Source organism: Mytilus californianus, unplaced genomic scaffold, assembly GCF_021869535.1.
Source record: "Mytilus californianus isolate M0D057914Y unplaced genomic scaffold, xbMytCali1.0.p SCAF_14, whole genome shotgun sequence".
Taxonomy (NCBI): Eukaryota; Metazoa; Mollusca; class Bivalvia; order Mytilida; family Mytilidae; genus Mytilus; species Mytilus californianus.
Genome location: NW_026262626.1, coordinates 24,678,717 through 24,704,170, shown reverse-complemented (window position 1 = coordinate 24,704,170; position 25,454 = coordinate 24,678,717). Strand labels below are relative to the sequence as shown.

The following is a 25,454-nucleotide window of genomic DNA, read 5'->3' as shown; positions in this document are numbered from 1 at the left end:
ATTCGTTGGACATTTAAATTTGTGGTTCCGCAGTACCCACAAAATCCATGAAAATTGGTATCCAACGAATATTAATGAATACACAGTACCCTAAATCATGTAAATAGCTTTGACTTGACCTGAAATTTTTAACTTTATTTTATACATGCAGTTTCCAAAAAAAAAAAATTTATAAATTTTATTATTTAGAATTAAATAAATGTGCAGTATAAATAGATTTGTTATTTAATGGATAAAAGTTTAAAATTTTTTTTAGATATCTATAAAAATGTTCAGATATCATTTTTATACAAAAGCTGACTCTTATTGAACTTGGAACTTAGTCATAATGTTTAACTGGAAACTTAAATGAAATATTACACAATAGAATGATAAAACTATTGTATAATAATGAATGAAGTTCATTCATGTTAAACATTCATACTAGTCACCAACAATAAGAGTAGCTCAGAAAAGTACTTGCAGGAACAGGGACACAGTATCTATGCATGATAGGCTGGAAAGATATAGCATCTTATATTATGTGATGTATTGTAGCAGATCAAAACCAGGTGTACATTTTGTATACTGTTGTACATAATTAAAGTAATATTTATTTGTACATATTTTTATTGCTTTCATAATTTATTTGATATTTGTTTTTAGTTGGGTTAGTGTTACTCAATATTAAGTTTTCTAATGTAGTGTTTTGTGGACATTTATTTTTCATAGCTTTTGTTTTTTTTTTTGCCAACCTGTTGTTAGTTTCTTTTTTACTTAATAATTTTTATACGACCGCAAAAAAATTTTTGTGGTCGTATATTGGTATGACGTTGGCGTCGTCCTCGTCGTCGTCGTCTGGCGTCGTCCGGCGTCGTCCGAAGACACATTGGTTTTCGCACTCTAACTTTAGTTTAAGTGAATGGATCTCTATGAAATTTTACCACAAGGTTCAATACCAAAAAAGGAAGGTTGGGATTGATTTTGGGGTTATTGTACGAACAGTAAAGGAATTAGGGGCCAAAAATAAGCATTTTTGTAACTTCCAGACATAACTTGTGTGTTAGTGTATGGATCTCTCTGACATTGTACCACAAGGTTCCATATCACAAAAGGAATGCTGGGATTGATTTTGGGGGTAATTGCCTCAAAATTTTAGGAATTAGGGGCCAAAAAAGGGGCAAAAAACAAGCATTTTTCTAGTTTCATGACAATAACTTGTGTGTAAGTGTATGGATCTTTCTGAAATTGTACTACAAGGTTCCATATCACAAAGGGAAAGCTGGAATTGAGTTTGGGGGTAATTGCCGAAACGTTTAGGAATTGGGGGCCAAAAAGGGGCCAAAAATAAGCATTTTTCTAGTTTCCAGACAATAACTTGTGTTCAAGTGTATGGATCTCTCTGAAATTGTACTGCAAGGTACCATACCACAAAGGGAAGGCTGGGATTGATGATGGGGATGATTGCCTCAATATTTTAGGAATTAGGGGCCAAAAAGGGGCAAAAAACAAGCATTTTTCTAGTTTCAGGACAATAACTTGTGTGTAAGTGTATGGATCTTTCTGAAATTGTACTACAAGGTTTCATATCACAAAGGGAAAGCTGGGTTTGAGTTTGGGGGTAATTGCTCTAAACGTTTAGGAATTTGGGGCCAAAAAGGGGCCAAAAATAAGCATTTTTCTAGTTTCCAGACAATAACTTATGTTCAAGTGTATGGATCTCTCTGAAATTGTACTGCAAGGTACCATATCACAAAGGGAAGGCTGGGATTGAGTTTGGGGGTGATGAATCATAAGGGGGTTCAAAAAATTGGGGGGGGGGGATTTTTTTGTTTTTCATTTTTTTTTTCTTTTAAAATTTTCCATTTTAAGTTGGTTATTTCTGATTTATATTTAAAAGCAAATAATAATGATATGGTAGGAGATACACACCAAACAGGATGTGTAAATTATTATATAATAAGTATTGTGCAATAGCAAGAAATTTTCAATTGCACAGTATTGCACAATAGCAAGAAATCTTCAATTGCACAGTATTGCGCAATAGCAAGAAATCTTCAATTGCACAGTATTGCGCAATAGCAAGAAATATCCAATAGCACAATATTGTGCAATAGCAAGAAATTGTCAATTGTACAGTATTGCGCAATAGCAAGAAATATTTAATTGCACAGTATTGTGCAAAAGAAGATACTTCGTATAAATTGCTTATTTCTTGACCAATTTCAATGGGGTTTTATTCTTGAATTCTTGGGGTTCTTTAATATGCTGAATCTAACCGTGTATTTAGTTTTTGGATTTTGGGCCCCGTTTTTAAATTGGTCCACATTAAGGTCCAAAGGGTCCAAAATTAAACTTTGTTTGATTTCATCAAAAATTGAATTATTGGGGTTCTTTGATATGCCGAATCTAACCGTGTATTTAGATTCTTAAGTTTTGGTTCCGTTTTCAAATTGGTCTACATTAAGGTCCAAAGGGTCCAAAATTAAACTTAGTTTGATTTTAACAAAAATTGAATTCTTAGGGTTCTTTGATATGCTGAATCTAAACATGTATTTAGATTTTTGATTATGGGCCCAGTTTTCAAGTTGGTCCAAATCGGGGTCCAAAATTAAACTTTGTTTGATTTCAACAAAAATTGAATATATGGGGTTCTTTGATATGCTGAATCTAACCATGTATTTAGATTTTTGATTTTTGGGCCCCGTTATCAACTTTGTCCACATTGAGGTCAAAAGGGTCCAAAATTAAACTTTGTTTGATTTCATCAAAAATTGAATTCTTGGGGTTCTTTGATATGCTGAATCTAACCATGTATTTAGATTTTGGATATTGGACCATAATAGGTGAATGTCCAATTTAAGATTTTTAAGTTCTTAGACCACATTCATTCTGTGTCAGAAACCTATGCTGTGTCAAATATTTAATCACAATCCAAATGCAAAGCTGTATCAAGCTTGAATGTTGTGTCCATACTTGCCCCAACTGTTCAGGGTTCGACCTCTGCGGTCGTATCAAGCTGCGCCCTGCGGAGCATTTTATTAATGTTTCTTTTGGTATCATCTGGTGCCTCTTTTTTCTCTCCATTTTTTTTCAAAATAATTTGTGATATGATAAAAAGTGAAGATAAAGGTATTACTATGAAGGATTTAATTATAATTTTCCAGAAATTTTAAGTTTTTTAGTGCTTTAAATAATGGAATTATCTCCTCTTTTCTCTAATTGGAAGTTCTTCCCCTTAATTGATGGGGTAGACAGAGAGGTGTCAGATTCCCATTTTCCTACCCCTCCTAATTCCCTCCCCTACTCCCAATTCCCTCCCCTACTCTGACTTCCCTCCCCTACTCCCAATTCCATCCCCCTACTACCACGTCCCTCTTCCCTACTCCCAGACGAAAATTGGTCAATTTTTTTTACCTAGAATATCCCTATTTTAACTCCCCCTTTCCCCTGGTTCCCACCCCCTGACTCCCACTTCCCACCCTCTCATTTTCCATGTTCCCTAACCTCTGTCTACCCTTTTAATTATTTTGTTATTCTCTGTAAGGTATTCATTTGCCTATTTTCTATGTGGAATAGAACTGGAAAGTATATACAATATATATAAATGCCAAAAAATGGAAACTTTAACACACTAATGAGTGTTATAAGAATAGTTGTTGTATTTTATAGATTCAAGCAATATTTCTCTAGAAAAACTTGTTTCATCATGCACATGCACCCAATCTAGGTGAAATCGGATGCTGATAAGAAAAATCTCTAATTGGAAGTTCCTCCCTTTAATTGAGGGGGTATACAGAGAGGTGTCAGATTCCCATTTTCCTACCCCTACTCCTAATTCCCTCCCCTACTCCCAATTTCCTCCCCCTACTCCGACTTCCCTCCCCTACTCCCAATTCCATCCCCCTACTCCCACTTCCCTCTTCCCTACTCCCAGACGAAAATTGGTCAATTTTTTTACCTAGAATATCCCTATTTTAACTCCCCCTTTCCCCTTTCCCCTGGTTCCCACCCCCACCCCCTGACTCCCACTTCCCACCCTCTCATTTTCCATGTTCCCTAACCTCTGTCTACCCCTTTTAATTATTTTTTTATTCTCTGTAAGGTATTCATTTGCCTATTTTCTATGTGGAATAGAACTGGAAAGTATATACAATATATATCAATGACTAAAAATGGAAACTTTAACAAACTAATGAGTGTTATAAGAATAGTTGTTGTAATTTATAGATTCAAGTAATATTTCTCTAGAAAAACTTGTTTCATCATGCACATGCACCCAATCTAGGTGAAATCGGATGCTGATAAGAAAAATATATATATATATTTTTCTTATCAGCATATATATATATAGGTATATATAATTTGTATATGATATACATTATATATTTTGTTAACCGATTTGATTCAAAGAAAACCATTCCAAATATTATTTTTATGAAAAAGTTTTATTTTTATTTTTGTGTGACTAAAACAATTATTTTTATACGACCGCAAAAATTAAAAATTTTTTGGTCGTATATTGGTATGACGTTGGCGTCGTCGTCTTCATCCGGCGTCGTCCGAAGACACATTGGTTTTCGCACTCTAACTTTAGTTAAAGTGAATGGATCTCCATGAAATTTTACCATAAGGTTATATACCACGAAAGGAAGGTTGGGATTGATTTTGGGGGTTATGGTACCAACAGTTAAGGAATTATGGGCCAAAAAGGGGCCAAAAATAAGCATTTTTGTAACTTCCAGACAATAACTTGTGTGTAAGTGAATGGATCTCTCTGACATTGTACCACAAGGTTCCATATCACAAAGGGAATGCTCGGATCGATTTTGGGGGTAATTGCCTCAAAATTTCAGGAATTAGGGGCCAAAAAAGGGGCAAAAAACAAGCATTTTTCTAGTTTCATGACAATAACTTGTGTGTAAGTGTTTGGATATTTCTGAAATTGTACTACAAGGTTCCATATCACAAAGGGAAAGCTGGAATTGAGTTTGGGGGTAATTGCCCGAAACGTTTAGGAATTGGGGGCCAAAAAGGGGCCAAAAATAAGCATTTTTCTAGTTTCCAGACAATAACTTGTGTTCAAGTGTATGGATGTCTCTGAAATTGTACTGCAAGGTACCATACCACAAAGGGAAGGCTGGGATTGAGTGTGGGGTGATGAATCATAAGGGGGTTCAAAAAATTTTGGGGGGGGGGGATTTTTTTTTTCTTCTTTTTTCTTTTTTTCCTTTTTTTTTTCTTTTAAAATTTTCCATTTTAAGTTGGTTATTTCTGATTTATATTTAAAAGCAAATAATAATGATATGGTAGGAGATACACACCAAACAGGATGTGTAAGTTATTATATAATAAGTATTGTGCAATAGCAAGAAATTTTCGATTGCACAGTATTGCACAATAGCAAGAAATATCCAATAGCACAATATTGCGCAATAGCAAGAAATTGTCAATTGTACAGTATTGCGCAATAGCAAGAAATATTCAATTGCACAGTATTGTGCAAAAGAAGATACTTCGTATAAATTGCTTATTTCTTGATCAATTTCAATGGGGTTTTATTCTTGAATTCTTGGGGTTCTTTAATATGCTGAATCTAACCGTGTATTAAGTTTTTGTATTTTGGGCCCCGTTTTTAAATTGGTCCACATTGAGGTCCAAAGGGTCCAAAATTTAACTTTGTTTGATTTCGTCAAAAATTGAATTATTGGGGTTCTTTGATATGCCGAATCTAGCCGTGTATTTACATTCTTAATTTTTGGTTCCGTTTTCAAATTGGTCTACATTAAGGTCCAAAGGGTCCAAAATTAAACTTAGTTTGATTTCAACAAAAATTGAATTTTTAGGGTTTTTTGATATGCTGAATCTAAACATGTATTTAGATTTTTGATTATGGGCCCAGTTTTCAAGTTGGTCCAAATCGGGGTCCAAAATTAAACTTTGTTTGATTTCAACAAAAATTGAATATATGGGGTTCTTTGATAGGCTGAATCTAACCATGTTTTTAGATTTTTGATTTTTGGACCCCGTTATCAACTTTGTCCACATTGAGGTCAAAAGGGTCCAAAATTAAACTTTGTTTGATTTCATCAAAAATTGAATTCTTGGGGTTCTTTGATATGCTGAATCTAACCATGTATTTAGATTTTGGATATTGGACCATAATAGATGAATGTCCAATTTAAAATTTTTAAGTTCTTAGACCACATTCATTCTGTGTCTGAAACCTATGATGTGTCAAATATTTAATCACAATCCAAATTCAGAGCTGTATCAAGCTTGAATGTTGTGTCCATACTTGCCCCTACTGTTCAGGGTTCAACCTCTGCGGTCGTATCAAGCTGCGCCCTGCGAAGCATTTTATTTAAATTTATATTATTGTTGTATTTTATTATTTTAACAGTAAACAAGCATGCATTCACTGTTGTTTGGGAAGGAGTGTATATTGAGGAAAGTTTTAAATTTTGGAATTATAATAGTGTTAAAATACACAAGTTATGCAATTTTAGCTAAAACAAACGGTTTATCCGTTTCTTTTTTTATAAGTAGCGATGGTAACATTTAAAGTAATACTATTTTCCACTTTTCTGATATAAATAGTTCATGTAAAATGTAAACTTGTTGAACCATTTGCTACATGCACTTTTGGACCAAAATAACTACTTAGTAAGATTGATTGACTGATTGATTGGTGTTTAACACCACTTTCAGCACTATTGTTTTATTTCATGGCAGTCAGTTTTTATTAGTGGAGGAAGCCATAGTGCCTGGAGAGAATCACGACCTTCGATAGGAAATCTGACAATCCTAGTCAATTAAGATAGGAGTGGAGGGCACCTGCCACATTCGGGATTAGAACTCACAACCTCAGTGTTGACAGTAGTTCGACTTCTTAGACCAACTTATGCAACCGAGGCCCCCTACTTTGTTAGAAAAGGCATATGTTTTAGCTAGATGTACAACCTCAAAAAATTATCTTCGGGCAAGTGTTAACTGTATTTAAAACTATCTTCAGGCAGGATGTATCTTTAACCATCTTACTATGGCTTAATTATTTTATCCTTTAAGTATATTGTTCATTTCAAATTTTATTTGTAAGGAAATTTAATGAATATATTTTGGATTAAATTTTATTATTTTAGGTCCAACTTTGATTTCATTACATATTTTGTTTCTATAGTAAAAGTTGTATTACTTAAGGTTACTTTAAACCAGAAAATGTTATGATGCAATGTTTTAAATAAAATTATGCAATAATGAAATGTTATTGGTTTTGTATTTATTAGAACTCTGAATTATGAATTCTGTTTGCATTTGTTTGAAGCTGTTCCTGAATTGCCATTTCATTATGAAGCATTTTGATATGAAATAGAGGAGTACAGTAATATAGTATACGTGGATGAGAAAGCATCCACACGATACACATACTGTGGATTCGTTATTTTTTGCAAGATACCAACTTTCCTGGATTTCGTGGGTATAGGTAAACCACGAATTCAAATGTTCAACGAATTACACATTTTATATAGATTTGTATGCAGACTTTGCAAAACCACGAAATTAAATATCCACGACAATACAAGTTTGCCCGGATCCATGAAAATTGGTATCCACGAAAACAAATGAATCAACAGTAACCACAATATATCTAAAGGTCAACATACAAGTCTTTAACAATAGATGTCTAAACAATATGTCAGCTCTAAATGAGTCAATTGTTTAAAAAGTTCCTTAATGAGTGCTTTCTGAATTTAGATGTAGTCATATCTTAATGTTTTTGTCATAAAGATCTTTGCAAACTTTTTTTCGATTTATTCTTATGTCCTCTATACCCAGGCCCATTTGCATCTTGGAACACTATAAGCACTTGTCTCTTGTTGACTATATTTTGTGTCATTTGCCTGGTTGCTGTCACATTGACATATACCCTTCATCTTGTTTTGTTCATATAGCGTAAGTTGTGCACCGCCTGGGTTGTCTTATGGTAGCGTGTTCACCACGTATTTGCAGCGCTTAGCATGCGTTTTGAAGGAGTAAGATCAAAGACTGGATGAATCGGAGTCAGAATAATGTGTCCTGGTAGGGTTAACTTGTCTTCCTGTGGACTGTTTTAACCTTGTGAGCTAGCATGTAAAAAATCTGGATCAGCATGTCAGTCTAGCACAAAGCCAGGGTTATTATTCATATTGCATTAACATGTTCTGGTCCTGAATCGGCATTGAATTTAACGCTGGACGGCCATCTATCATCATCATAGGTTGTGCACACGAACAAGGATTAATGTGTGTGCAATGACTGGCAAGCCGTTATTTTTGTCCCCTGCAAATGCGTTGCGGTGACAGGAATACCGGGCTTCCGTCCGTCCGGTCATGTTAGCGCTCTCACGTGTAGTTTTTGCCAGATTTTTATGAAACATATATCATATGTTTATTTCATCAATATCTTGGATGAGTTCGAAAATCAGTGACGATCAATTAATATTCGCCCGTCAAATTTTTGTATTATGTTATACAAATGTCCGGCGTCCGTCCGTCTGTCTGTCTGTCCGTCTGTCTGTCCGTCTGTCTGTCTGTCCGTCTGTCTGTCTGTCCGTCTGTCTGTCTGTCCGTCCGTCTGTCCGGCGTAAACATGTCGCACTGTAACTTGAGAATGACTTATCCACATTTATGAAACTTAACTTAGTTGTTTCTTATGATGGTCAAACGATCTGTATACTTTTTGGTGAAAATAAGATTAAAACTTTTTGAGTTACGGGACTTAGTAACTAAAACAGGTGTGTGTTTTTTTTCACATGTCGCGCCGTATCTCAAAAACAATTTATGATTATTGCTTAAAACTTTACACACTTCTTAGTTATATTAATCTTAAGATCTGTATACTTTTTGGTGATGATTCAAAATTTTATTTTAGAGATATTGAGTATTTTGTTAAAAAAGGGGGAGGGGTTTTTCACATGTCACGCCGTATCTCAAAAACAGTTTATGATTATTGCTTAAAACTTTACACACTTCTTAGTTATATTAACCTTAAGATCTGTATACTTTTTGGTTTTGATTCAAAATTTTATTTTTGAGATATTGATTTTTTTTTTTTAAAAGGGGGGTTTTCACATGTTGCGCCGTATCTCAAAAACGATTTATGATTATTGCTTAAAATTTTACACACTTCTTATTTATATTAATCTAAAGATCTGTATACTTTTTGGTTTTGATTCAAAATTATATTTTAGAGATATTGAGTTTTTGTTAAAAAAAAAGGGGGGTTTTCGCATGTCACGCCGTATGTCAGAAACTTTTTTTTGCTTATTGCATAAAAATTCACACACAAGACGACGGGCGTATCATGCGCTCATGGCGCAGCTGTTTATTTTTAAAAGAGTTATGCCCTTTGGAATCATTAATTATATGGAAAATTGCATCGTTAGCACTCTCGTGTACAATTCTTAACAGTTTTTTATGAAACTTATATCATAGGTTTATATTAGCAATGTCTTGGAGGAGTTCTAAAAACAGTGCTGATCAATTATTTTTAAAAGAGTTATGCCCCTTAGAAACATTAATTATATGGAAAATTGTATCGTTAGCGCTCTCATGTGTACAATTCTTAACAGTTTTTTATGAAACTTATATCATAGGTTTATATTAGCAATGTCTTGGAGGAGTTCGAAAAACAGTGCTGATCAATTATTTTTAAAAGAATTAAGCCCCTTAGAAACATTAATTATATGGAAAATTGTATCGTTAGCGCTCTCATGTGTACAATTCTTAACAGATTTTTATGAAACTTATATCATAGGTTATGTCAGCAATGTCTTGGACGAGTTCAAAAATCAGTGCAGATCAATTATTTTTAAAAGAGTTATACCCCTGGCAAACATTAATTATATGGAAAATTGCATTGTTAGCACTCTCATGTGTACAATTCTTGCCAGATTTTTATGAAATTTATATTATAGGTTTATATCATCAATGTTTTTAACGAGTTCGAAAGTCAGTGCCGACCAATTATTTTTATACGACCGCAAAAAAATTTTGCGGTCGTATATTGGTATGACGTCGGCGTCGGCGTCGTCGTCGTCCCGCGTCGTCGTCGTCGTCGTCGTCCGAAGACACATTGGTTTTCGCACTCTAACTTTAGTTTAAGTGAATGGATCTCTATGAAATTTTACCATAAGGTTCAATACCACAAAAGGAAGGTTGGGATTGATTTTGGGGGTTATTGTACCAACAGTTAAGGAATTAGGGGCCAAAAATAAGCATTTTTGTAACTTCCAGACATAACTTGTGTGTTAGTGTATGGATCTCTCTGACATTGTACCACAAGGTTCCATATCACATAGGGAATGCTGGGATTGATTTTGGGGGTAATTGCCTCCAAATTTTAGGAATTAGGGGCCAAAAAGGGGCAAAAAAAACAAGCATTTTTCTAGTTTCAGGACAATAACTTGTGTGTATGTGTATGGATCTTTATGAAATTGTACTACAAGGTTCCATATCACAAAGGGAAAGCTGTAATTGAGTTTGGGGGTAATTGCCCAAAACGTTTAGGAATAAGGGGCCAAAAAGGGGCCAAAAATAAGCATTTTTCTAGTTTCCAGACAATAACTTGTGTTCAAGTGTACGGATCTCTCTGAAATTGTACTGCAAGGTACCATACCACGATTGGAAGGCTGGGATTGATTTTGGGGATGATTGCCTCAAAATTTTAGGAATTACGGGCCAAAAAGGGGAAAAAAACCAAGCATTTTTCTAGTTTCAGGACAATAACTTGTGTGTAAGTGTATGGATCTTTATGAAATTGTACTACAAGGTCCCATATCACAAAGGGAAAGCTGGGTTTGAGTTTGGGGGTAATTGCCCTAAACGTTTAGGACTTTTGGGCCTAAAAGGGGCCAAAAATAAGCATTTTTCTAGTTTCCAGACAATAACTTGTGTTCAAGTGTATGGATGTCTCTGAAATTGTACTGCAAGGTACCATACCACAAAGGGAAGGCTGGGATTGAGTGTGGGGTGATGAATCATAAGGGGGTTCAAAAAATTTGGGGGGGGGGGGATTTTTTTTTTCTTCTTTTTTCTTTTTTTTCTTTTTTTTTTCTTTTAAAATTTTCCATTTTAAGTTGGTTATTTCTGATTTATATTTAAAAGCAAATAATAATGATATGGTAGGAGATACACACCAAACAGGATGTGTAAGTTATTATATAATAAGTATTGTGCAATAGCAAGAAATTTTCGATTGCACAGTATTGCACAATAGCAAGAAATATCCAATAGCACAATATTGCGCAATAGCAAGAAATTGTCAATTGTACAGTATTGCGCAATAGCAAGAAATATTCAATTGCACAGTATTGTGCAAAAGAAGATACTTCGTATAAATTGCTTATTTCTTGATCAATTTCAATGGGGTTTTATTCTTGAATTCTTGGGGTTCTTTAATATGCTGAATCTAACCGTGTATTAAGTTTTTGTATTTTGGGCCCCGTTTTTAAATTGGTCCACATTGAGGTCCAAAGGGTCCAAAATTTAACTTTGTTTGATTTCGTCAAAAATTGAATTATTGGGGTTCTTTGATATGCCGAATCTAGCCGTGTATTTACATTCTTAATTTTTGGTTCCGTTTTCAAATTGGTCTACATTAAGGTCCAAAGGGTCCAAAATTAAACTTAGTTTGATTTCAACAAAAATTGAATTTTTAGGGTTTTTTGATATGCTGAATCTAAACATGTATTTAGATTTTTGATTATGGGCCCAGTTTTCAAGTTGGTCCAAATCGGGGTCCAAAATTAAACTTTGTTTGATTTCAACAAAAATTGAATATATGGGGTTCTTTGATAGGCTGAATCTAACCATGTATTTAGATTTTTGATTTTTGGACCCCGTTATTAACTTTGTCCACATTGAGGTCAAAAGGGTCCAAAATTAAACTTTGTTTGATTTCATCAAAAATTGAATTCTTGGGGTTCTTTGATATGCTGAATCTAACCATGTATTTAGATTTTGGATATTGGACCATAATAGATGAATGTCCAATTTAAAATTTTTAAGTTCTTAGACCACATTCATTCTGTGTCTGAAACCTATGATGTGTCAAATATTTAATCACAATCCAAATTCAGAGCTGTATCAAGCTTGAATGTTGTGTCCATACTTGCCCCTACTGTTCAGGGTTCAACCTCTGCGGTCGTATCAAGCTGCGCCCTGCGGAGCATTTTATTTAAATTTATATTATTGTTGTATTTTATTATTTTAACAGTAAACAAGCATGCATTCACTGTTGTTTGGGAAGGAGTGTATATTGAGGAAAGTTTTAAATTTTGGAATTATAATAGTGTTAAAATACACAAGTTATGCAATTTTAGCTAAAACAAACGGTTTATCCGTTTCTTTTTTTATAAGTAGCGATGGTAACATTTAAAGTAATACTATTTTCCACTTTTCTGATATAAATAGTTCATGTAAAATGTAAACTTGTTGAACCATTTGCTACATGCACTTTTGGACCAAAATAACTACTTAGTAAGATTGATTGACTGATTGATTGGTGTTTAACACCACTTTCAGCACTATTGTTTTATTTCATGGCAGTCAGTTTTTATTAGTGGAGGAAGCCATAGTGCCTGGAGAGAATCACGACCTTCGATAGGAAATCTGACAATCCTAGTCAATTAAGATAGGAGTGGAGGGCACCTGCCACATTCGGGATTAGAACTCACAACCTCAGTGTTGACAGTAGTTCGACTTCTTAGACCAACTTATGCAACCGAGGCCCCCTACTTTGTTAGAAAAGGCATATGTTTTAGCTAGATGTACAACCTCAAAAAATTATCTTCGGGCAAGTGTTAACTGTATTTAAAACTATCTTCAGGCAGGATGTATCTTTAACCATCTTACTATGGCTTAATTATTTTATCCTTTAAGTATATTGTTCATTTCAAATTTTATTTGTAAGGAAATTTAATGAATATATTTTGGATTAAATTTTATTATTTTAGGTCCAACTTTGATTTCATTACATATTTTGTTTCTATAGTAAAAGTTGTATTACTTAAGGTTACTTTAAACCAGAAAATGTTATGATGCAATGTTTTAAATAAAATTATGCAATAATGAAATGTTATTGGTTTTGTATTTATTAGAACTCTGAATTATGAATTCTGTTTGCATTTGTTTGAAGCTGTTCCTGAATTGCCATTTCATTATGAAGCATTTTGATATGAAATAGAGGAGTACAGTAATATAGTATACGTGGATGAGAAAGCATCCACACGATACACATACTGTGGATTCGTTATTTTTTGCAAGATACCAACTTTCCTGGATTTCGTGGGTATAGGTAAACCACGAATTCAAATGTTCAACGAATTACACATTTTATATAGATTTGTATGCAGACTTTGCAAAACCACGAAATTAAATATCCACGACAATACAAGTTTGCCCGGATCCATGAAAATTGGTATCCACGAAAACAAATGAATCAACAGTAACCACAATATATCTAAAGGTCAACATACAAGTCTTTAACAATAGATGTCTAAACAATATGTCAGCTCTAAATGAGTCAATTGTTTAAAAAGTTCCTTAATGAGTGCTTTCTGAATTTAGATGTAGTCATATCTTAATGTTTTTGTCATAAAGATCTTTGCAAACTTTTTTTCGATTTATTCTTATGTCCTCTATACCCAGGCCCATTTGCAGCTTGGAACACTATAAGCACTTGTCTCTTGTTGACTATATTTTGTGTCATTTGCCTGGTTGCTGTCACATTGACATATACCCTTCATCTTGTTTTGTTCATATAGCGTAAGTTGTGCACCGCCTGGGTTGTCTTATGGTAGCGTGTTCACCACGTATTTGCAGCGCTTAGCATGCGTTTTGAAGGAGTAAGAGCAAAGACTGGATGAATCGGAGTCAGAATAATGTGTCCTGGTAGGGTTAACTTGTCTTCCTGTGGACTGTTTTAACCTTGTGAGCTAGCATGTAACAAATCTGGATCAGCATGTCAGTCTAGCACAAAGCCAGGGTTATTATTCATATTGCATTAACATGTTCTGGTCCTGAATCGGCATTGAATTTAACGCTGGACGGCCATCTATCATCATCATAGGTTGTGCACACGAACAAGGATTAATGTGTGTGCAATGACTGGCAAGCCGTTATTTTTGTCCCCTGCAAATGCGTTGCGGTGACAGGAATACCGGGCTTCCGTCCGTCCGGTCATGTTAGCGCTCTCACGTGTAGTTTTTGCCAGATTTTTATGAAACATATATCATATGTTTATTTCATCAATATCTTGGATGAGTTCGAAAATCAGTGACGATCAATTATTATACGCCCGTCAAATTTTTGTATTATGTTATACAAATGTCCGGCGTCCGTCCGTCTGTCTGTCTGTCCGTCTGTCTGTCTGTCTGTCCGTCTGTCTGTCTGTCCGTCCGTCTGTCTGTCCGGCGTAAACATGTCGCACTGTAACTTGAGAATGACTTATCCAAATTTCATGAAACTTAACTTAGTTGTTTCTTATGATGGTCAAACGATCTGTATACTTTTTGGTGAAAATAAGATTAAAACTTTTTGAGTTACGGGACTTAGTAACTAAAACAGGTGTGTGTTTTTTTTCACATGTCGCGCCGTATCTCAAAAACAATTTATGATTATTGCTTAAAACTTTACACACTTCTTAGTTATATTAATCTTAAGATCTGTATACTTTTTGGTGATGATTCAAAATTTTATTTTAGAGATATTGAGTATTTTGTTAAAAAAGGGGGAGGGGTTTTTCACATGTCACGCCGTATCTCAAAAACAGTTTATGATTATTGCTTAAAACTTTACACACTTCTTAGTTATATTAACCTTAAGATCTGTATACTTTTTGGTTTTGATTCAAAATTTTATTTTTGAGATATTGATTTTTTTTTTTTAAAAGGGGGGTTTTCACCTGTTGCGCCGTATCTCAAAAACGATTTATGATTATTGCTTAAAATTTTACACACTTCTTATTTATATTAATCTAAAGATCTGTATACTTTTTGGTTTTGATTCAAAATTATATTTTAGAGATATTGAGTTTTTGTTAAAAAAAAAAAGGGGGTTTTCGCATGTCACGCCGTATGTCAGAAACTTTTTTTTGCTTATTGCATAAAAATTCACACACAAGACGACGGGCGTATCATGCGCTCATGGCGCAGCTGTTTATTTTTAAAAGAGTTATGCCCTTTGGAATCATTAATTATATGGAAAATTGCATCGTTAGCACTCTCGTGTACAATTCTTAACAGTTTTTTATGAAACTTATATCATAGGTTTATATTAGCAATGTCTTGGAGGAGTTCTAAAAACAGTGCTGATCAATTATTTTTAAAAGAGTTATGCCCCTTAGAAACATTAATTATATGGAAAATTGTATCGTTAGCGCTCTCATGTGTACAATTCTTAACAGTTTTTTATGAAACTTATATCATAGGTTTATATTAGCAATGTCTTGGAGGAGTTCGAAAAACAGTGCTGATCAATTATTTTTAAAAGAATTAAGCCCCTTAGAAACATTAATTATATGGAAAATTGTATCGTTAGCGCTCTCATGTGTACAATTCTTAACAGATTTTTATGAAACTTATATCATAGGTTATGTCAGCAATGTCTTGGACGAGTTCAAAAATCAGTGCAGATCAATTATTTTTAAAAGAGTTATACCCCTGGCAAACATTAATTATATGGAAAATTGCATTGTTAGCACTCTCATGTGTACAATTCTTGCCAGATTTTTATGAAATTTATATTATAGGTTTATATCATCAATGTTTTTAACGAGTTCGAAAGTCAGTGCCGACCAATTATTTTTATACGACCGCAAAAAAATTTTGCGGTCGTATATTGGTATGACGTCGGCGTCGGCGTCGTCGTCGTCCCGCGTCGTCGTCGTCGTCGTCGTCCGAAGACACATTGGTTTTCGCACTCTAACTTTAGTTTAAGTGAATGGATCTCTATGAAATTTTACCATAAGGTTCAATACCACAAAAGGAAGGTTGGGATTGATTTTGGGGGTTATTGTACCAACAGTTAAGGAATTAGGGGCCAAAAATAAGCATTTTTGTAACTTCCAGACATAACTTGTGTGTTAGTGTATGGATCTCTCTGACATTGTACCACAAGGTTCCATATCACATAGGGAATGCTGGGATTGATTTTGGGGGTAATTGCCTCCAAATTTTAGGAATTAGGGGCCAAAAAGGGGCAAAAAAACAAGCATTTTTCTAGTTTCAGGACAATAACTTGTGTGTATGTGTATGGATCTTTATGAAATTGTACTACAAGGTTCCATATCACAAAGGGAAAGCTGTAATTGAGTTTGGGGGTAATTGCCCAAAACGTTTAGGAATAAGGGGCCAAAAAGGGGCCAAAAATAAGCATTTTTCTAGTTTCCAGACAATAACTTGTGTTCAAGTGTACGGATCTCTCTGAAATTGTACTGCAAGGTACCATACCACGATTGGAAGGCTGGGATTGATTTTGGGGATGATTGCCTCAAAATTTTAGGAATTACGGGCCAAAAAGGGGAAAAAAAACAAGCATTTTTCTAGTTTCAGGACAATAACTTGTGTGTAAGTGTATGGATCTTTATGAAATTGTACTACAAGGTCCCATATCACAAAGGGAAAGCTGGGTTTGAGTTTGGGGGTAATTGCCCTAAACGTTTAGGACTTTTGGGCCTAAAAGGGGCCAAAAATAAGCATTTTTCTAGTTTCCAGACAATAACTTGTGTTCAAGTGTATGGATCTCTCTGAAATTGTACTGCAAGGTACCATACCACAAAGGGAAGGCTGGGATTGAGTTTGGGGGGTGATGAATCATAAGGGGGTTCAAAAAATTTGGGGGGGATTTTTTTTTCCTTTTTTTCTTTTTTTTTTCTTTAAAATTTTCCATTTTAAATTGGTTATTTCTGATTTATATATAAAAGCAAATAATGATATGGTTTTAATAGGTAAATTAAAATTTTTTAAGTTCTTAGACCACATTCATTCTCTGTCAGAAACCTATGCTGTGTCAAATATTTAATCACAATCCAAATTCATTGCTGTATCAAGCTTGAATGTTGTGTCCATACTTGCCCCAACTGTTCAGGGTTCGACCTCTGCGGTCGTATCAAGCTGCACCCAGCGGAGCATTTTATTAAAAGAGTTATGCCCCTTGGAAATATTGATTATATGGAAAATTGCATTGTTAGCACTCTCATGCTTCGAACGCACACCATTTATAAACTGTGTTTGGATTTGTTGGTCTTGGACACGGTTTCTAATATAATATAAATCAGAGATTGGAAGATATTAACTACTGGGGAAAAAAGGCTATAAGCATTTGGTGATTTTCTTTTCCTGTTCCTGTTCCCGTTCTACTCTTGTGGTAGCAGACAATTTATCGTCACTTTCCTGATCATGCATGTTTTTTTTGGTTTTATCTCTTTTTGTGTACTGGAAAAAGATTGCATATATATAGTTCTAAACCTACCACATGGGATTTTTGTAATACACAAAAATATAGTTAATGATGCAAATACAGTTTTATCGAAAATGTGTTACAGTTAAAATATAAAAAAAAAACATTAGTTTACAAGTTAACATTAATCGTTGTATAATTAATATTTTTGTTATCATTCCAGTTTACTGTCAAGTTATAAGATTGTACGTTAAATCCTATTTGCCTTAAATTTCCCAAAATCAATGTTTATGCAACACAAACAAGTATATTCATATGGTTCTAGAATTTGAAAAATCAATGACCAATTATAATGAATATCTAAAAAGATCCATAGCATTCAAAACTAGAATCAAACAATGAATTGAAAGCTAATCTATAAACTTTTTTTTTTATTCTCGAAATTTTAGAGAGTAAATTCTTCTAGGTCCGAACTCTTAGTATAGTGGAAAACTAACAACACCGAGTTTTGTATTTGATCAAAGCTGTTTGGAATTCTTTACGTAATTGACAAGTTGTTTCGAAACAAATTAAATTCAAAATGGTAATTGTTGTTATCCTGAAAAGGTGGTATAAAATTAGGCGATTTTTTAATGTTTAGAAACAGATATGTCTCTGGTATATACTGCAATAATGGGAGTTGTGTTTCCATTGCTTGAAATTTTGTATGTGTAATAAGATTGGAGTTTACATTTTACGGAGGTAATTAATTTGGATCTCGAAGCTAATATTAAGCTACATGGGTCTTAAAATAAAGCTCCGGGATCAGTTATTTAAGTTATTCATAAAATAAACGTAGTGGTTTAATTTCTTATTTGTTTGTAATCGAGGTAAGCTTACGTTATTTTGTACTTCGTGCCGATCTGACAAGTCAAACCATTTTAAACTGATTTCCACAGTTTGCTCTTATATTGTGCTGTTACACAATTGTCCCAGATTAGGAGAGGATTAAGCGTTAACACACATCATTAACACATTCACATTCCTGTCTCAATTCACGATCTTAAAAAATTCAGTAGTTATCGTTGGATGATGTCTGTTATATATGTTTTTCGTTTATTGTTTTATTTTAAATCTGGCCGTTAGTTTTTATCGTTTGATTTGTATCACATTTTGTCTTGTCGGGTCTCAAAAGGCTAGGATATTGTTTTCCCTTATTATTAAAAGCCTACGTTGACCTGTAATTGGTTATATCCATCTTATTTTGACTCTATTAGACAGTCGATTCATTGGAAGTCATATCACATCTCGTTATTTTACACTAGTATGTAGTTTATTGTTTCAAAAACCAGACTAAAGTTTGACCAATCTTCCTGAATAATGTTGGAAAAAAAGAAACATATTTTTTTTCTGAAACATTGGTATATAGTTCGATACTTGTTTTGGATTAAGGTTTTATGCTGGGCAGCTTAAATTCTGTGAAAACCGAAACGGACCATATCTAAAACGCCGAACACGTGATACCTATTTTCCTCATATCCTATTTTAGGCACCCAGACACTAGAAATGTAGTTTTTAATTATTAACATTAAATGATTATCTTGGTCACTCGTGTTTACTGTATCAATAATGTTTCATTGCTGTTTCATGTCTATATATATCGTACCTTCCATAGTCTTTAGAGAATTGAATAGGTTGTGTACATATGATACACGGTGTGCACGTGAATTATTGTTATTGAGCTTGCCCTGTCTTCTGTTAAATAACATTAGTAAGTATTAGATACTCATGTTTTTTTTTCAAAATTTATCAGAACACCAGCAAAATGAACTTTAGTCTTAAAACGGTCATTTTAATCTCAACAACATCTGAAAAGTATGAACAATAAATTATTAAAGCATATTTAGTCTTTAAGTCAAAGTTCAGACTAATTGACAGCGGTAATTCAATTCTGTTCAGTATTTTTTCAAACAATTGAGTATGTTTTTAATGTGTAAAGATATAACAAACTACTACTGAACAGTCTGAATAATTACTGAACATATCTTATTTAATTGCCAACGAATTGTCTGAACACTACTACATTTAATGAAAAGGTCTGAAAGTTGATTGAAAGAGTAAAACTACATAATAGTTTATTGTTCAGTCTTTGAAGAACTGTTTCGATCAAAATTGGTTACTAGTGAATAGTTGTTTCGATAAAAACTAAGTCTAGGTTAGTCTATGGAAAGGTATATACTATGAAATTTAGAGCGAGGGGCTTGCCCCGAGCTCTTAATTTCATAGTATATACCTTTCCATAGACTATCCAATTTAGCACATATTTACAACTCGAGTAATCTTTTAATTGGTCTATTGATAGTTTATTTTGGCTGACTACTTGTATCAGGTGTTTGTAAAACGGAGCTCATTAACGAAGTTTTGTAAATCTACTCACTAGTATCATTGTAAAATATGTGATTTCAAAAGGCCCTTCACTCCAGAATGAAAAGATGGTAGCTGCTGGTGTAAGTATGTATACTGATATAAAGCGGTGTTTTACTATACATGTTCTTCTTACAAGGTAAGATGACAAAATAAATAGACCAAAAGCAGGCAATAATTAAATTGCAGTGGAAGCTTTACATGTTTTGAAAACATTTTTTAATTTCACAGTAAAACTAAAGCTATAATAAATTTGATTTACAAAACTTCGTTAATGAGCTCCGTTTTACAAACACCTGATACAAGTAGTCAGCCAAAATAAACTATCAATAGACCAATTAAAAGATTACTCGAGTTGTAAATATGTGCTAAATTGGATAATTGGCAAGCCCCTCGCTCTAAATTTCATAGTATATACCTTTCCATAGACTAACCTAGAGATACCAGGCTTAATATGATTTGTTAAGCCAGACGCGCGTTTCGTCTAAATAAGACTTATAAGTGATGTTGAAATAAAAAAAGATATAAATATTACACAGTCCATCAGCGACATGATATGATACAAACAGGGTCTGAAGATGTTATAAATTCATAATCTTATTTCAAAGAATATAAAAGATTATTTGAGACAAAGCAACTATCAATAGGTAAGTACAATAGCTTTTTAAATTATGTATAAATGGACAACTTGTAAAATAAAAAAATCGTTTTTAAGCAATATGTCATTATGAGCACCTAAATATATTTGAATTCATTAGTTGCGCACAATAAATGAGATATATTGAACAAAAATGTCATGCACAGTGAATACTCTGAAATTCAAACTCTGAAAACACGATGTGCGTGGCAAATTTTATTATCACATATAAATTAACAATGTCTTTTTTACTTAAATATGCAATCAACTTTCTTGTTCCAAAAAGAACAACTAATAACATTTTTTTGGGGGGAGGTGGCTCTCGTGTGCTCTTTTGGAAGGTCTGTGGTTCTCTCCGGGCACTCCAGCTTCCACCAATAAAAACTGACTGCCACGAAATAGCACAATAGTGTTGAAAGTGGCATTAAACACCAATCAATCAATAAATAACTCACGGGCGTGTACCACACATCTCCTTTTATGGATGCTGAATCGTGTACACGAGGTTAAACTCAACATAACTATTTTGAAAAATAAATTAACAAGAAAAGATCTAACATAATAAAAAATCAAAATTGTGCAAATGATATGACTAAAATAAGATGCTGGACATATGTATATGAGGCAGCAGCATAATGACATAAAAATTAATTTAAAAATTTACACATTGTAACATACAGTCTTAAATAGTAGTTATCTCAGATGGTGCCATTAAAACAAAATACATATATGGTTTGGCGATATCTGGCCACAGCTTTTATTCATAATATAGATTCATATGATATATATATATATATATAGATAGATAGATGTATATGTATATGTTGATAGATATATGGTTGGTTACCCGAAGATAATATGGCAACCTTGCAGATAGATAGATAGATATATATGAAAATGTAAAGATGCACCGTGGGATACACTGGTGCTTTAAATTTAGAAAACACCGTGGGATACACAAGTGTAGTCTGTATTATCCAAAAACCTAAAATTTCATAGTTAACATTAAGATTCTATGCAGCGAATTCTGCCATTTACTGGGAATCTATTTATGATGCTCAAAGTTCAAATAAAAGTCACTTTTCTCAACAGCAAACAAGTTAACATCATCAGTCACATCTGTATTACCACTGTCACCGACAAAAACCTGAAAAATAAATACAAAAGAGCAGTATCTCGTACAAAAAAAAGGAGTGGGAGGGCGGGTTTTCAATTTTACCGCTAACGAAATTTAAACAGCTTGCTTGCTGCGATGAAATTCTGTAAAGGACTAAATTACGTCACAGAATATAACGTCACTCATGTTAGGTAAATCTAAAACATGAAACACAATCCGTCAGTGGCCCCAGCGATAACTGAATTTAGGTCTATTTACTTAAATTCCATTATCTCAGATGGTGCCATTAAAACAAAATACATATATGGTTTGGCGATATCTGGCCACAACTTTTATTCATAATATAGATTCATATGATATATATATATATATAGATAGATAGATAGATGTATATGTATATGTAGATAGATATATGGTTGGTTACCCGAAGATAATATGGCAACCTTGCAGATAGATAGATAGATATATATGAAAATGTAAAGATGCACCGTGGGATACACTGGTGCTTTAAATTTAGAAAACACCGTGGGATACACAAGTGTAGTCTGTATTATCCAAAAACCTAAAATTTCATAGTTAACATTAAGATTCTATGCAGCGAATTCTGCCACATTGACGGAGGAAAACAGAGACTCTGTCAACCGCCATAAAAAGGGCGGTTCGCTGCAAAGCTGTGAACCAGATAAATATAGATAGATAGATAGATATTTTATTTAAAGTACAACTTGGTACATATATATGTTAAATAATCAATATGGTGTTTTGTGAACAACTGTTCAAAAACATATTTACCTACACAGATAAAAATACTAACCAAAACTACACCAAACCATAAGATAGTTGATTGTATTTGTATATCATAAAATATAGTATATTATAGTATATCATCAAATAAATATTCAAGATGTTTAACAATTCATTTCATAAGCATGTTGGTTAAGGGTGACAAGTGAGAACCATCAAGTTGAAAAATTTCTGATCTGATCGAAAATCATGATATTGTAAGTAGCAACCCTGACAGCTAATTATAAAGGCAATAATATAGTTGTATATTCTAGATCTATAGCAACACAAGTCCATGCTTTGCAATAACCTGGTCAAATTTGAGACCATACTACTTAAGAATTGATGAACCGCATAATCCATCTGATCATGTTCTTCATCTCATTGTGCAAAAATCCCACTCTAGAACTACCTGTGTCATTACCTGCTACATGTTTTATTAAGAAATATGGTGGATCCTCATAGTTTCATTGTTCTGAGTTAACTTTTAACATGCTTGACAATCATGCCACCACAAAGATTCATTTCAATGCCTAGACCTAAGTCAACCCCATCTGGAGGATGTCGGTCTGCTACAAAAACATACTTACTATTGAGGATTCTACTATCCAAACATTATAGCTATATAGGATCTCCTACAATTCTTGTACGGCAATTAGCTACATGGAAGTATATGTACATATGAAAAACCAATACAATTTAAAGCATAATTAATCGAGAAAAATAATAATTCTTCTGTAACCCCTGTATTAAGTTGTCAGCATTGGATCTCCGACCCTTTAATAATCCTCAAAAACAATTGAAAAGACAGCTTCAAACAAACTGCATTCATACCAAGTTTAACTAACACAAGATAAGGAAATATTTGCTAGACTTCAGCATGACTCTGGTTAAGGTAAATGTAAATCATTGTCCTTAGGCCTGGAGTGTTTGATACCTCCTTAAAAACTGTCAAACCTCAAATTTTTTTTTGTTGACACATCTGTTAAATTTTCCTAAAATATATCCAAATCTAGTAAATTAGTAATGTCACAATTTTATTGAGAGAGATACAAAATGTACAAGTAAGCAATACCTCAACAATTCATAGAGAGAGAAAGGAAATGTATTCATTAAAACAATTAGAGATCTGAACTCATGAAAAAAAAATCTATATGTACTAGGTGCTATGGAACTTACAATTAAACGGTTACTAAAGGTCTGAAATAACAGTAATAAATTCCCGTGGGGTTATAGCAGGAAAAACATCTGCAGTTGGGACCAAGCATCTGAAGCGATCCACCTAAAAACCAGAAATGGCTTCAGCCATAAGAAAAATTTGTACCAGATCAGTGATAATGAATGTCATACTAAACACCGAAATATATGAACTAAAATAAAAACTCATACAAGGCTAACAAGGGCCAGAGGCTCCAGACTTGGAACAGGCACTAAAATGCAGAGGGGTTAAATTAAACAAGCTTTTTAAAATCTCAACCCAATGAAGAAGAAACAAACACACAGCAATACGCAAAGTAAAAATCACAAAGAAGTCCGAGTCCAATAACAGAATAGGTAACAAAACAAACAAAACAAAAATTGAAAATGACAATATTACATAAACAACAAAGGACTACAAACAGTTACTGACATGCCAGCTCCAGACCTTATTTTAACTGTTCGAAAGATTATGTCTTCATTATATGAAATATCTAGCACCTCCATTGGGGGTTTAGTATCATACCATCATAAAATATATTAGAGGAACATAACCCGTATCATACCAGCAACTGGTTTAAGAATAAATAAGTTTATGTCCGATGCAAAGACTGTGCAAGTGAATCAATATTAAAGCCAAAAATGCCAATTTTTTTTTTGTTTTTGTTTTTTTTGCAGGCAACAGTTTTCCTTCTTCATAAGTTTGCTTTAATGTTTTGTTAGCTTTTGAGTTAAACCTGACATTTTGTGCTTTGTAAAGAATATTACCATAAAAGATTGGATGGGAAATACCTGAATGTGTAAGATGTCTATGATGAAGTGAATTTCTTATAATGTAATAAACTGCCCATATAACAAGACAAGAATAACTGGATCAACTCAGGCAAATGCAATTTTTAAAGAATGACTATGAGGACCTGTATACTAGAGTCTAAATCCATGTAAGAAGAAACAAACATTTAGTATAACAGCAGCAACCACTCTCTGTCTCGTCTTGGGTTTGAACTAGTTTGCCCAAATGAAAACTTATTTCCATTTGAGGTCTAGGTGACCTTAAACTTGGATTATCATAAGAAGGCCTAGATTATGCAAAGTAAACACGGTAAATGCTCCTGTTAGGACAACCGACAAGTTATAATAGGATGACCTGCATCACACAAAAAAACAACAAAAAAAAACAACAAAAAACAACAACAAAAAACAAATAAGCTGCTTAACAACATCTAGGTACCCACGTAATTAAAAGCATAACATTTCAAATTAGTCCCAGTGTTCATGTTAACTGAAGTTCAACCTGTACTATAATTTTCATTAATAAATTTCAACCATAATTTGGAATCAACTGTAGCCTAGGAACCAGTAGGGTCAATGGTTTTATGTAAATGAAATTGCTCGTCATAATGCTTCCAGCCTAAATTAACAAAGCTTGGCACCTAAACGTACAGCGTAAGATACTCATATGCTTGAGCAACTCCTAGAATCTTCCAGGATGAAGATTACAATAAATTCTAGTATATATATTAATTAAAGCTGTTGTTGACACCTAAATACTAAAGATTTTTAACTGGTTTTGGAGCAGACTGCAAGACAAGCTGTAAATAATTACGTAATTTGTACTAGTTTTGCTAATATTACATGTACATAGATATGGGAAGATGTGGTATGAGTGCCAATGAGACAACTCTCCATCCAAATAACAATTTATAAAAGTAAACCATTATAGGTCAAGGAACAGCCTTCAACGCGGAGCCTTGGCTCACACCGAACAACAAACTATATAGGGCCCCAAAATTACTAGTGTAAAACCATTCAAACCATACATACATGTATATATCCTCGCTTACTGCGTCTGACACAAATTACACAAAAATCTCTTATAGTCTCATTTTAAAAGTTGTTT

General features: G+C 33.6%; 1 long non-coding RNA gene across 4 annotated transcripts; it reads left to right on the top strand.

Annotated features, from left to right (window-relative positions):
- Window positions 1-944: 944 nt before the first annotated feature.
- Window positions 945-16,961, top strand: LOC127724612 (uncharacterized). 4 transcript variants are annotated; one of them, XR_007992597.1, is made up of 4 exons: window positions 945-3,241; window positions 3,783-4,613; window positions 15,988-16,459; window positions 16,783-16,961. It is a non-coding gene; the product is annotated as an uncharacterized LOC127724612 (long non-coding RNA). The 4 variants fall into 4 exon arrangements; XR_007992596.1 differs by lacking the exon at window positions 15,988-16,459 and adding an exon at window positions 10,154-10,626; XR_007992595.1 differs by lacking the exon at window positions 15,988-16,459 and having other exon boundaries at window positions 3,783-4,936; window positions 16,622-16,961.
- The last annotated feature ends 8,493 nt before the right edge of the window (window positions 16,962-25,454 follow it).